The sequence below is a fragment of the Cyprinodon tularosa genome, unplaced genomic scaffold (assembly GCF_016077235.1).
Source record: "Cyprinodon tularosa strain WSP-4 unplaced genomic scaffold, ASM1607723v1 ctg98, whole genome shotgun sequence".
Taxonomy (NCBI): domain Eukaryota; kingdom Metazoa; phylum Chordata; class Actinopteri; order Cyprinodontiformes; family Cyprinodontidae; genus Cyprinodon; species Cyprinodon tularosa.
Genome location: NW_024039762.1, coordinates 2,497,536 through 2,511,687, shown reverse-complemented (window position 1 = coordinate 2,511,687; position 14,152 = coordinate 2,497,536). Strand labels below are relative to the sequence as shown.

Genomic DNA, 14,152 nt, shown 5'->3' with positions numbered 1-14,152 from the left:
CGGGATGCTGTGAACTTAAACATTTCAGTAGTCCTCTTTTAACTTCACCAACTCTACATGTGCCACTTCCTTATAGCTTCTGGAAAATGAAGGCAAGGCTGTGCAACATTTTTTTTTATTTTTTTTATTCGTTTATTTGATAGGGACAAGTATGTTTCATGCATCATGTCACACACTACAACATTTTAGCTAAGGCTAATTCTCCATGTCTGTCCCCACAAAACCACATTACTAAAAGAATCTGATAAAACCCACATTTACCACAAAAAAAGCTCTCAGAAAGTTGTTGTCTCACAAAAACATATACATAAATAGACATAAGATCATACTGAGTCCAGATGTGTGGGAAAACATCAGTCTGCTGACTAAAGGCCATGGGTTTGCTCCAGATTTCAGCAAAAAAAAAAAAAACGTCTCTTAATGCTTTTGATTAGAAATCTGTAACCCGATTGTATTCGTAGCAGAGAAAACGCATATTAATCTAACAGAAAATGAAAAAAAGTCAATTTATGTTAGGGTGTAATCACATTTAAAATATAATTTTTGTGCATTTTGTAAAAAATGTTTCGACCTTTTTTTTATTGCACGTTTTAATGCAAAATACTTAAGTCCCCTCCCCCCTCCTGAAGGAGATACTCTGGCTTTCTGAGCAGTGAGCCACTCTCACATAAAAGCTCAATGCTCAGATTTCAAGAGCCAGGTACAAAAATACTTCTCAGTAAAGGGCAGTGTTGTCTTCTTCTGTTTATCTGCTCAGAGGCCATGCTGGGTGATTCGGGGGCGTGAGCCTGCTAAAGGAGGTTTTATGAGCTGGTTTTCATTAGGATCACAATAAACAGCAGTAAAGCAGCTAGAGTCAGTGTGATGAGGAAGGAGAAGGAGTTGTCATGACGATGTCTGTCGAAAAGAACTGTCACACTGCGAAAGGATTAAATTGTTTTGGTGCCAGTGCCTTTAGACTCTGAGGTCAGTCACTCTGTAATTTAGCCAAAACGCTCTTGGGAGCCTGAAATCACTAACATTAGGCTCATGAGGTTTAAGAGGTGAAGGACTTGAAATACCAAAGGATAAACACACAAAATGTCACCTTGCAAATATGTTCAGACCGTTTGGACTTTTTGGCAAATTACATTTAAAAGATAAATGTGTTTTATTTGATATTTTATTTGAGTCCAAGACCACAACGTTAGTCTAAAACTCTGAGATCAAAGGATTACTATACATTGTTTATTCATTTCACATAAACACAAATCTGAAAAGTGTGGCATGTATTTGTCTAAGTGTAATCTCTCAAGTTTTCTAGGAAAATCTCAGAGGTTAATTGATAATCATTAGGGCTGCAACAACGAATCGATAAAATCGATAAAAATCGACTTTTAAAAGCGTTGGCAACGAATTTAATCATCGATTAGTTGTGTCGCGCGATTAATGCGTCATCCACCGCCGCCGTCATCCGGGGGAAGAAAAAAAAATATGGCGGAGCGAGTCAGCGCCGCAGTTGCAGTGTTGCCAACTCAGTGACTTTTCAGACCCCTCCAGCGACTATTTTTCAAAAAAGCGACTAGCGACAAATCTGGCGACTTTTTACGGTGTCACTGGCGGCTTTTGCCTGCCGTGGGGCGCCTCCCCCATCCCAACGCCTTTCTCCCTCTCCCACAGGAATCCCTCTCAGCGCGGCAGTCAGAGTCAGAGCCGCAGGATTTTAGTGAGGAGTTTACCCTCAGCGTCCAGACTGCAAATGAAGCGCACATGCGCCGGGATTGACGGCGCAAATTGATCACAATAATTAAAATAGCCTGCGCTTTGTAAAGTGAAAAAAGTCGTAACATGCAACTTTTGTAAAAACAAATGAACATGGCACGGAACCACCACTGTTATGACGCAGCACCTGAAAAGAAAACACGTTGGAGCCTTCAATGGCAGTGAAGAGAGCTGATCAGCAGGATGAGTAACCATGTTTGTTTCATTTTAAAGAGGGGAAACGTAACGTTAGTTTCTCAGGTAGCTCATCTGATGCTTTCCTTACCTTGTTAGTAGGTTACAGACAGTGATAAGGTTGGCTACTTATTTTACTTTTAATTTCATTTAAATTTGTTTAAGCAGCGTTTATATTTTCTTTATAAATAAATTAACTTGCAAATTATGAGGGCAAGGCTTTTAAAGTTTAAATCTTCTGGCAAAGATAAAGAAAAGAAGATCCTGCAATTTATGGAAGTAAAGCAGAATAAAATCCAGCAAGATCAGTAATATGTCAATTAATTATATGCCACATTCCCATGTAAATATCTGTCTTTGGAGGATGTGTTTTTTAGTACCCCTAGTTCTCTCATTTTTATTCCAAATACAATTTATAATTTGAATCACAGGGCTATTTTTATCTCTATGGTTCAGTATTTTCTCAAGCAGCAACTTTAACTGCTATACTTTCCTGTCTTAAAAGGCAGAACTCTTCTAGTCTAAAAAAAACTCATTTGTTGAAATGGGGGGACCTATTGTTTGAACCCCTTAGGGGCTTTAAAAAACAAAAATGCCTGTCTCTTTTTGCGCTTTATGAAACAAAGTAGCCTATATTTTGTGGATGTACAGCTACATTTCTCATGTAAGTTTGCGTAGTTTTTACACAAACATTTATTTTTCATATTGCACCAGTACAGTTAATGAGCAACCTATACTTGTGTGCTTGTTTGTTCTGTCTAAAATGTTTATTTTGGAATAAAGAGGTTAATATAAAAATTTTTTTTTGTCCGATTCATCGATTAATCGAAAAAATAATCGGCCGATTCATCGATTTTTAAAATAATCGTTAGTTGCAGCCCTAATAATCATCAATTAATTAGTTTTGAGTGTGCTCGTGTGTGCCACTACTAATGGTATTTACACAACTATTACTGTTATATAAATGCAGAAATTGCATTAATTCGCACTATATAAACTGAATGTTGATAAAGATTCCCAAACCATTTTTCTACCACATTTCCTTTCCAAAGTTTTACCACACATTATGTTTTTCCAATTATGTTTTGTGAAAACTATGATACGAGCAATTCTTGCTCATATCTTACATTTCAAGAGTCAATTATATATTTGTAGACAAACACATTTTTTCACTTATTTGTGTATAGTTTTGGCTAATTTAATCCTATGAGTTTCCTGTTCTTTATCCAAATGACACGACTTAATGTTTGCATACTTCAGTCAACAGTTACTGAAGTGCTTAAACAGAAGTATTTCAATAATCAATCATGATTATGAATTGTTTTGGGCCCCAAAACATATACAACTTTGAAACGCTTTGAATAGGACCTCCTTCCTAACGAGACCCTTGAATAAAATTCCTTTATCACAAATCATCTAATAAGCAATAGTCGTTGCTGTCAGGTTGGGTGGAGGCTTTGAGGACCCAAATGTAGAGATGAGTTTTGCTGTGACTGAGTGGATGTGCTCTCTTCGTCCTCTGGCATAAGAGCTGGCTCGGAGCTCGTCTGCCTGGCTGTGTGTTTCCTGGACGGGGCCGCCTTTTACAGCTGCTTTTTGTATCTCTGCTTCTGTCTCCTTGAACCCCAGTCGGCCTCAGTAGATGGCCGCTCACACTGAGCCTGGTTCTGCTGGAGGTTTCTTCCTGTTAAAAGGGAGTTTTTCCTCTCCACTGTCGCTACTAGCATGCTTAGTGTGAAGGATTGTATTTGAGTCAATGAGTCGATGCAATCAACTGGTTTTCCTTAGATAGAAAACTTTGTATCAGTTTGACTGTATGATCTGGTTGAACTGTAAAGTGCCTTGAGATGACATGTGCTGTGAATTTGGCGCTATATAAATAAACTGAATTGAATTGAATTGAAAAAGGGCGGGGATCCAGGTGAAAAAAGGGTCCCAGCGTTCTTGCGCACCTGGCGCTTCTAGCTGGTCCAACTTCTTGAGTTGTTTTCCGCAATCGCGTTCATACAAAGAAAAACAAGCCGGTAAGGTACCAAACATGAGACGCATAGTGTAGAGCGGGGCGGGGACATCCCTGTGTTCACCGCGACACCTACGCAGACGACCTACTTTCGAAATATAAATCGGCCTTTAAGGTACCAAACAGATAATACGCATAGTGTAGAGCGGATGTAGATTTGACAGATCCGAGGCCTCCTGGCTGCAGAGTGCGGAGGGGGCAGGGGCATGTCTGCCTTAACTGCGACACACATGCAGACCACCTGGTTTCTGAGCATAAACCAGCCTTAACTAGACGGGAGCCAAGGGTAAAGGAAACAGGCACAAGGGGGCAGCAGAGAGAAACTTGAGAAATACCAAACTGAAAGAAAACAAAGATACAGAATATAACAAAGAAACTAAAAATAAACTAAAACAAAGGGCAGAACCCTGACAGTTCTAACCTAATAAAACAGAAAAAAGCTCAAAAATTGTGAATATACTTGGAAAATAGTTTCTGTCTGTGTTTTTTTTTTTTTTTTTTTTGTTATTATTTCCTAAATATTTCTGTAGATATTGTTGAACAAATAGTCAACTAGAATAAATGCTACCAACAACCAAATTGTAATATACAACACAAAAAAAACACACAAAAATTTTAGCACGTGCTTAATTATACGTGTAATAAGCGAGATTTTACATGCAGGCTAAAATATAAATGAAATACAGTATGGTTTGTTTATTTAACATTATGAAAATAATGTTATTGCTATAGTTGGGTTAACAGACTCACCCTGAAGGAGGTTTGGAAGATTCTGTCATGACGCTGAAAAAAAATCCCCTCCACAGTTTAAAGACGCTCCAAATCCATCACAGCATCACCCGGACGGTGCGGAGAAACACCACAGCCAGTTAGTTTTATATGCCTTGCTCTCTTTAAACGGTCCCTCCACAAGAAGTGTAATTTCTTAAGTGAATATCTACAAGCAAGAAGCGCTGGAGGTGATAAAAGTTCACTTTGACCTGAAGCGCTTAGTTTGATGCTTTTAGTTACAGCTCAGTTAAACTCGCTTCAGCAATAAAACAAAAAGTATTTTCTATTGGCTTTATTACTTGTCAAATCCACTTGATATAATCCGCTTCCCCCAGTGGCTGAATAACCTCTAAAACGTCAAGGTGCAGCAATATATTCAGTTACAAAACTACTTCCGGGAAGGACCTTCAAGATAAAACTCCAACAACGCTTCGTTTTTTTCCACTGTGGTAAAAATCCATTATCCATTTTTCTTTAGGTTTGCAGGAGGGTGGTAGAGTGTCTGTAGGCTTATAAGGAGAGGGGAAGGGTACTTCACAGGACAAAGACAAACCCAAAAACTCAGTTCTGTTAGATCAGCATACCTGTAGTCAATGCGCAAGTTCAGATTTAAGTTTATCCCTTTAGTTTTGTACGAAAAATAGACTTTAACCTCTCAAAAAGGTGTTTACATATAATAACTCAGAATGCATGAAAATTACACTGGTAAAATATTTGCCAATATAGACATGTTAGATGTTGTTGGAAAGCTTAGATTCTCCACAATTCAACGATTTAGTTTATTTTGATGTTGGAGATTGGCCTGTTTTTCCAGTGCAGTCCTGTTTCTCTGACTGTGACTGGATGGATGTGCTCTCTTCATCCTCCGACATGGGAGTTGGCTCAGAGCTTGTCTGCCTGGCTGTGTGTTTCTATGGAAGCTCATTGGTAGAATTCCCTTATGACAGAAAGAAGGCCACGATTCCCACCATCTATCATCCGGATGAGGGGACACATTTAATTACAAAAACGATTTCATACAGCTGTCTTAAACACTTCATACATATAGCAACGAGTCTTCAAAAAGTCTGTTATCCCCAACCTTCAGTCCATCTGAACCAGCCTTTATAGTTTCCACATCGCACTGTGTGGATGCACGTGCACGACTGGACGCTCTTCCTGGAGATCTCTTAGCTCATGACCTGATTTCGTGCGAGTCAGCCAGTAAGAACCCTGTTTTTGTCAAGATTCGTACGTGACTCCCAGTATGTAGACTCTGTTTACATGCTGCGTTCTCTGTGTTGCTAAGTGAGCATAATGTCAGAAACAGGACTACATAACGCAGTACAACTGCTTCCATATTTGGCAAGCCAGCCAGATATTTATATTCTACAGCATTAGAGACTTTATTATTGCTAAGACTCATACTTGAACTTCAAGCTGTACTGTTTTTTTGCTAAGTAAGTATAGGGCCATGTTTAAGGATATATTCTGATTCTGATTTCTGATGCTGATATAAGACAATAAAACCGCTTCTACATTTCCTGGACGGGGCCACCTTCTACAGCTGCTTTTTGTATCTCTGCTTCTGTCTCCTTGAACCCCAGTCGGCCTCAGCAGATGGCCGCTCACACTGAGCCTGGTTCTGCTGGAGGTTTCTTCCTGTTAAAAGGGAGTTTTTCCTCTCCACTGTCGCTACAAGTGTGCCTAGTGTGAAGGATTGCATTCAAGTCAATGAGTCGATGCAATCAACTGGTTTTCCTTAGATAGAAAACTTTGAATTAATTTGACTGTATGATCTGGTGAACTGTAAAGTGCCTTGAGATGACATGTGCTGTGAATTGGTGCTATATAAATAAACTGAATTTAATTGAATTTCATGGAAACAGCGAGCACCAAAGCCTAATTAACACAGATATAGCAACATGTCAAAATGTAGCATGACACAATAAGCAAGCATGTCTTTATAACTGCTGTTAAAAAAAAAAAAAATTATTTTCAAGAATAAAAAAACTACTTTGAGTAATGTTTGAACTGTTTTACTCACCCAATTTTAGAATGTATATATTAAGAAACTAGAAGGTGTTAGCTTTCAAATAATGTATCACACATGTAATTTGGACTTACAGTTCCTAAGTTATTTGCTTTTCCATTTGGGTATGCAAAATAGGCGAGAATTTCCCAAAATGAGGTGGATATTAAGAGGTTAAACTACCTCAACGGGCGTGTATCCCTATAGTCATGTACATAAAATTAAAAAATTAAAAACAATTTAAGGTCAGATCGCCATACTCTTCAATAAACACCAAAAAGTAAATAATTAAATAGCTTTTTTGTACGTGAAAAAACTGGTACATGCTCATTCAGGTAGTTTAAAGTCTAATTTTGTACAAAACTAAAGGGATAAACTTAAGCGATAAACGGGGATAAACAAATGGAAAGGGATAAGGGGGTATTGACTATGGGTATGCTGGCCTGACTGGGTATGCTTATCTGACAGAACGTTGCATCATTTCCAAAGAAACTGACCTTAAATCATGTTTTCGGACAAACTGACAGCTTTTATTGTCATTTTGTATAAATAGTGTAAACAAAAGGAAATTTCGTTTTGTACAGCTTTCAGACAGTGAATGAGCAGCAGCTTGGCAGTGAAATTAACATTTACATTTATAAAATGCAGCAGTGATCCAACGTAAACACGGTGGGAGAAAAAAAAAATGCATGGTGCAAACATGCATTGATATGGAATTTCAGAACATTTCAAGTCAAATATATATGTTGCAAATATGTAGTATTTTTGGTTTGGTGTTATCAGTATGATGCAGAGTCTGTGGTGATTTAGAGGTTATTTTTTTTTCTTGTTTCCCAACTGTTCAGCAGTCTGATGACAGTGGGGAAGAAGCTGTTGCATAATCTGCTGGACATGCAGCAGATGCTGCGAAGCTTTCCAGGTATTGACAGAGATCAATACCTTGAATGTTAAACCCAGGCTGCTCTCTATTAGCCCAATAAAGCATGTTGTTGTCCAAAAGTAGGAATTTCTACAAAACTACACTGCTTTTATTATTTTTTTTAAGTAGGTCTAGTGTATTAGAAATTGATTTCAAAGCATATGAAACGAACATTTGTGTTTTGCACAGCTACAGCCACTTTGATACGGAAAGTATGTTAAAACAAATATAACTATTATAATTAGTCTTAACTGACTACATTGACACCAAGGAAACTGATAGCAGCATTTCTTTTCTCAGTTGTTTATCTCCTCTATAAAAGTGGCTCTTCATGATTCGTTTACACTATATAGCAGTTTGGGCAAAGTTTGGATGCAAGAAAAAATTTTATGGATTTTCTGTGCATTCACTACAGCATAAGACCTTTATTATTATGCAACATCTTTTTTCATGTACAATTAGGTGCATACTGATCTTACCAGGCCATTGCTGAATGTGATCACAAAGTAATAGAAAGACGTATCACAGTTTATCAAATGTCATTATCATTTTATACTGTGTATTTGGAAGTCCATTTCCGCCACTTCCAACAAAAAAAATGGTACATAGTATGAGATTTAAACTTATAAGTCATGATTTCAACTTTCAAAGTGATGACTGTGAAAAAATGTTTCGCAATAATGACTTTGAAAGTCAAAATCAACTTGCAATAACTTGAGCAATAATCTTTTCCTTTGTCATCTTCCTCTCAATTGCGGCTGTAGCACTGTTTCTCTGTCTTTTAAATACATTGTCCATTTATTTATTTCATTTCTGTATTGAAATCTCTAGTTCCAGTGGAGTAAAATAGACCCTTCCTGTTGCCTGTGGTCATGATCACTTGTTGAATCGCTGCTCCACTAATAATGGCTTTTTAAACTTGTTATGCACGTGTTAAAATCTGATAGGACCTACTTGGAGTGGATTGAACTAATTCATAGCAGCCATTGTGAAACCGAAAACTTAGAGTTCTTGACCTTAGGGCAGATCAATTTAGAGTTACGGATTTAAATCTGAGTTTGTTACACGTTTCATGAAACAGACCCAAGGCCTAGTGACCTTTGCCGCATGTCTTACTCCACTCTAAACCATCTCCTGTCTTGCATACAAAAATAAAGACCACTAGAGACGAAAAAATTATCTAAAAATTATAAAATGGAAAAGTATAGTCTTTACAAAAAGCCTGCTGTGACATAACTGACCATTGAAACTGACAGGCCATGCAGAGACAGAGTTAACCAGAAAAGCAACTAAAATAACAACCTAAAATCTAACTCACATCAACACACAACTATCTTATTAATAGAAGAGAGGAAAAACAAAAACTCAACTGCAAGTTGTTAAAGAAAAATGATTATTTTTTAGACTTTATTACAGTTAATCTTATGGCATGTGTAAACACTCTCACTTGAACATATTTCTTAATTTTGAACAAGGCTGTGTTAATGATTTAAAACTACTAATGGGTAAGTATTCAAAGCACAGGAGGCCTTAAAATGAGTATCTCCTGGGGGGTGAATAACAGTTAAGCCTGCAGGAGAGATTTCTGCTTGGTTTACAGAAGGTCAAAAGTCTTCCAGAATAAACAACCAGGGATGGTGAGGCCCCCCGCATTCCACAAGCTGTCTGTGAGAGCTTATCTTGTGTTTTATGACTTTAGGAATTCTAGATGCCAGGACAAGCTTTCCGCCTTTTCTTGTTAAAACAAAGAAGCAAATGACCCCAGATGTTTGCAGTAAATAAGGGGAAGCCCTAGCAGTGTCAGAGATGGCGTTTGGTTGGAGGACCGAGGGCCAGCCCCTTTTTGAATGGATTAGATACAAGAGGATAAAGCTTTCTAAATAGAAGAAAAAGATCAGATTTGCCCTTGCAACTCTCCAAAGATGTCTCTGTACTCTTTGCTTTCTTTCCTCCTATGTCAGGTAATGGAATGTATGTCTCTGTTGTTCTGCAGTTTCTGGTGTAGGTTTGTGCATTGTCTTATTTCTAAAGTGTATGCATTGTCTTATATTGGATTAAACTCTGTAATTCTGTGACGTCAACACGCAATGTTGGTTTTATTACCAAACGCAGCTCGCCGAGTGGACCTGGGGAAGGGAAGAATCAGAAGCCAATCTTTTTCCAAAGTTAACTATGTTAGAATATTTTCTTCCTTTACAATTGGGGGCTCGTGCCGGTTCTGGAGTCTCGGCGCGCGGCTGTTTGGTCCTGATTGATCCGTTTCGGCCCGACGCTTCGGTGTGGTAAGACAGTATTTGATTATTTTTTAGTTGTCTGAAGCGCCGTGTGGTCGGACCGGGGCTGATTTGCTGTGTGCGGCCTCACAGAATTCAGATGCTGCAGAGGTAGATAAAATCCCTTCTAAAAGAGTCAGTTGTTTAAGGATTTGAATAAATACACATTACAGGGAACTGTGGCTAGTTCAAACAGAGCCTTTACGTTAACTCTGACTTAAGCTGGGTTTTTTAAAAGAAGGTTTTATTGATTGATTAATTAATTAATTAATTGATTAATTAATAAAGATTAATTTATTCTTTTTACCCTGAGGAGCAATGCCTGGGCCTCTAGAAAAAGTATTTTGGAAATTTGTGTATTGGTTAGTTTTGGCTTGTATCAGCCGGAGATTTCGACTCATCTCCAGTGGACTTATAATTATTTGGGTTAATTGGATCGAGTTGTATCACTCATGGAAAAGGACTAATAGCAGGTTAATTGGACCGAGTTGTATCACTCGTGGGAAATAAAGGACTAATAGCAGGTTGGATCACCTTTCTTTGGCACCCTTAAGCGGGTTGCTTATAGTATAAAGGACTAAAATAAATTATTTGATTTAATACGGGTTCAATCGCTCTCCCCAGCTGAAAAAGAAAAAACCTTTTGTCACTGGGCGGATTGAGTGATCGAATAAACTAAATTGAGGCTTATTTTCGCCTCGAGCTTGACCCAGCTCTGAAGTGTAGGACTGAGAAGTTGAAATGAGAATAAAAGGGATTTGTAAAATTGAAATTGGACAATTAAAAGATGCGTCATACATTCTTTTAGCCGGCTCCTGACGTTTTCTTTTCTTTTTTTTCTGTCTTTTCTTGACTGAACTACAACGTTGTCTGTGTTTCTGTGTTTTGTATGTTTCTTTGTGTTTGTGGCTGTGTGTCTGTCTTCCCCCGTTATACTGTAGCCTATGTCCCACCACGCGCTGCTGTCTATTCGTCTGTCTGTGTCTGAATTGTGCTGAGATTGTGCGGAAGTGATTTGTGTTTCAAGATTGTGTTCTGAAATATTGTTAAATATTTTTGCTGGATGTTGTATTACTAACTTTCTGTTAAAATGTGCTTCTGTGGGACAGAGGTGTCTCCGTTTTGGATGCAAGTTTTGTTTCACAGCGGGGGGACTGATTGACCCCCCTTATTTGCATTTTGGGAGTGCTTCAGTTCTGTGCTATTTCCAGCTCACGCTTTCAGGATTCTTGGATTTTGATGTGAATTGCTTTAGGACTGTGTTTTGTGTTGAAATGAAAAGTACAAAATAACAGATTTACAGATGTTTTTACTTTCTCAGCGGGTGAAATGTGTTGCATCAGTTCCAGGCTTGAGCACTGGAATGATCCAATTGTTTATTATAATACTGTAACATTGACAATCACTTAAATTTCTAGGTTTCCTGACAGGATGGAACACCCTCACTGATTGTAAGAGAACAAAAATGAGAACATATGGATGTTTTTCTGCGTAACAGTGTTTTCTACACTGTTAATGTGGGACATGTTGAAACGCTAATGAATGACTTTGTTTCTTGTAGGACGATCTTCGTGTGCAGCCCATTTCGCATATTACATGACCACATGAACGGTTTTTGGGTTTTCCTACAGGGGGTATAGGTAGCCATTTAATAACAGTGGGCTATCATGAAATACGGTTGTGTGTATAATTTGGAGTTTTTAAAAAGGTTCACTCAAAACTGAACAATATTAGAACTATTGGATAATAATGTCTTTTTATTATTTTTTTCAACCATGGTGTTATAATATTTGTGTTTAAGACTTTTACAGGATGAATTTTGGTTTGAAATCTGGGGTAACATCCTGCATCTTTCTTACAATGTGTTGATGAGTCTGCTTGAGTGTGAATGAGAGTGAATGTGTAGGCTGATGGCCTTTGATGGGTTTTAGGATGCTCTATGTAAATATGACCTCAGTTTAGTGTGTAGCTGTGTGATATTTTTCTTATTTTAAACTATTTAGGTACACTGAAGGTTTTGTTTCATAAATATGTTTTTATTACTGCTTTAAGGGACAATTTTAAGGTAATGACGATTTCATATTTTGGTGTCACAATCTGGTTGAAGCTGAATCTTCTGCTTGTGCAGTGAAATTAATATGAAACGAGAATTCAGCCTTGGCTTAAAGCAGATAGATGTAGTTATTAGGAAATTGTGTTATCCACTTTGACTAACAACACTAACAAACTAACCTAAATTCTAACTAAATAAACTTGGTTTATATTTCATATGGGTGACTGATTGGACATGTTGAAATTTTAGCATAATGGGGGTAAGTTCTTCCATTTTTGTTTTTCCACCTCTAAATTGTTTTTCTTTTGGAAATAAGAAAACACAGGGGGATGTTATAAAGATAAGACATTACAGATGGAACTTTGAAATTTACATAATCTCAGTCTAGTTTGAATACTAGATGGAAGATTTGGAGAAATGGTGGAACATCTTATGATATTTTGGTTTTTCAGCAAATTATTATATAAAAGTGACATAGATTGCAAATTGTTTTCAAAATGGTAATTTTATTATATCAACAGGGGGAGAAGCAGAAGTAGACCCTAATTCCTGGTAAATTTTTGGATATGGTTAATGGTAAATTAGTTAATCAATAATTTTGATTTTTTCGATTCAACAATAGTGAATTATGGATTTCTTTAATGTAGAGTCATATGGCCTTCCTGCTTTACTACAATATGGTGTATGTGATATAGAAGCTTCTACTAAATTAGATTTGATCATCTCAAATTGAACGGTTTCAAATAACATCTATGCCATGTCTATTTACATTTAAAATTGTTGATAGATTTCTGAATCACTGCTGACTTTGATTATATACAGTTGGGTGTAAATTGTTAATTTTGAGGAAAATTTTGGTTAAAACTGCTATGAAATTCAGATAAAATGTAAAGGATTTCTGAAATTTTGAAATAGGACTTTGTCTTGAAGCGTGGGACAATGATAAGGATGTTTGGTATTTAGTAGAACAATATGCAATTCATAATTATTTGACCAAGGGCAATTCCATCACAACTTTTATAAGTATCAGTACTTGGACATTCTAGAGTTTGTTCTAATTCTTTAATGAGTTTGTGAGGTTGTGATTTTAGAATTTGTAGTTGATATTTGGCACAAGCAGAGTGAATGTCATCGAGGTATTGACGTTTATTGATTTTGAACAGTAAGTGTCATTATTTTCTTAATTCTGGCACATCCGATCGTGGACTATTTTAACAAATTTCTATCTATTCTTTTTGCAGTTCAGGATTTGGGGCAGTTGGCCGTTTGTGCTATAACAACAACAAATCTAGCGCCACACGGGAGGAGGCATCACAAGATAAATTTTATTTATAGTAGTGAAAGTAACAAAATGTGGCAAATATAAGTTTTGCTTTTTAATTACTTTGTATTATTTTTTCTCTGGCAGTTCTCCTTCCTTCTGACTTGATGGCAATCTTGGGGGAAGGGTCTTTTGAGCTCAGAGATCATGGGAAGATGTATTTGAAGGGATCTTCTTGATTACCGCATCAGGCCGCTGTTGTTGCTGAACAAAGACATGATGATGCTGAACTGTGCCCATCTTCTGCTGGACTGCTGTATGAAAGCCAAACGCTGTTGAGCGATTACGAAGGTCAGTGAAGGCGAACTGTTACCTGGCAACAGATGTCTCCTTTGACTGTTGCTTTTCATGCCTGGCTGAAAACAAAAGGGACTCAGGCGTTATCTGTGGGAGTCTTCTATGGCTGGAAATCAGCAGTGAGTCGGGACCACAAAGATCATAGACAAACCCGGACGGGGGCTTCAGTAGATGACTGGTCTGCTGGTTTCTATGTCCTGCTCTGTCGACCACGAAAGGCTGACCAAAGTTCATCAAAGCGGGACTGTATCCAGATGTTTCTGCACTGCTGGAATGACTGCTTCTCTAGACACGTTCTGATTCAGCAGATACAGAATTGGGGCATGGCAAGTCGCTCAGCGGTGGTCCTGTTGTGTGTTCTCATGTTTGATCCTGGATTCTCACCTCTGATCATGTGACCTGGGCGCCAAGGCCCACTCCTGGGGTTCCCTTCAGTCTGCAGGTTGGAGACGAAATGGGTGCCAACACAACTTGGTAGTGGTGAATAAGTTCTTTTCTTTAAATTTTTGTAGTGTGTGATGCCATTGTTCTCTTCTTATTTTAGATATAGCA

At 37.8% G+C, this 14,152-nt stretch overlaps 1 protein-coding gene across 1 annotated transcript in view; it reads left to right on the top strand.

Annotated features, from left to right (window-relative positions):
- The first annotated feature begins 834 nt into the window (after window positions 1–834).
- LOC119777116 (C-C chemokine receptor type 3-like) overlaps window positions 835–14,152 on the top strand; it is a 28,306-nt gene continuing 14,988 nt past the window's right edge. Inside the window, exon 1 of the mRNA XM_038275913.1 lies at window positions 835–966. The gene's annotated coding sequence lies outside the window, so the exon portion shown is untranslated. The remainder of the gene's footprint in view (window positions 967–14,152) is intronic.